Genomic DNA, 566 nt, shown 5'->3' on the forward strand with positions numbered 1-566 from the left:
TGGGGAGCGCGTTCGCCCTACAGCAAAAACCCCTCCAAAAAAAAAAAAAAAAAGAAAGAAAGAATGCTTCAGTGCCTTACATAAATGGGCAAAATCCTTATATTATATATCACCAATGCACATTCTCCTGTATACTTTAAATCATCTCTAGATTACTTGTAATACCTACTACAATGTAAATGAATTACTATAATGTATTGTTTTTATTTGTATTATTTTCTGTTGTATTATTTTCAAATCTTTTCCATCAGCAACTGGTTGAATCTGTGGATGTGGAGCCACAGATACACATTAAAACTCATTCTTGGGACCAGCAGTTAGTGTAATGGCTATGTCACTGAACTCCCATGTAGTCGACCATGGTTCAAGTCCAGGACCCGGTGGCTTAAACTCACACCGGGTGCATGTGTATGCGTGCCCAAGATCCCGAGAGGAGAATAGAGGAGAAGGGATTGCGGCATGGCTATCTCCCCTGGGGGGTGATTTCTTGCTTTCTATCTCTCTGTCTCTCTCTGTCTTTCTGGTGAGCGCACATGCCCTATAGCAAAAACCTCTCAAAAAAACCC

The sequence above is a fragment of the Tupaia chinensis genome, unplaced genomic scaffold (assembly GCF_000334495.1).
Source record: "Tupaia chinensis unplaced genomic scaffold, TupChi_1.0 Scaffold000361_2, whole genome shotgun sequence".
In the NCBI taxonomy this organism is placed as follows: Eukaryota; Metazoa; Chordata; class Mammalia; order Scandentia; family Tupaiidae; genus Tupaia; species Tupaia belangeri.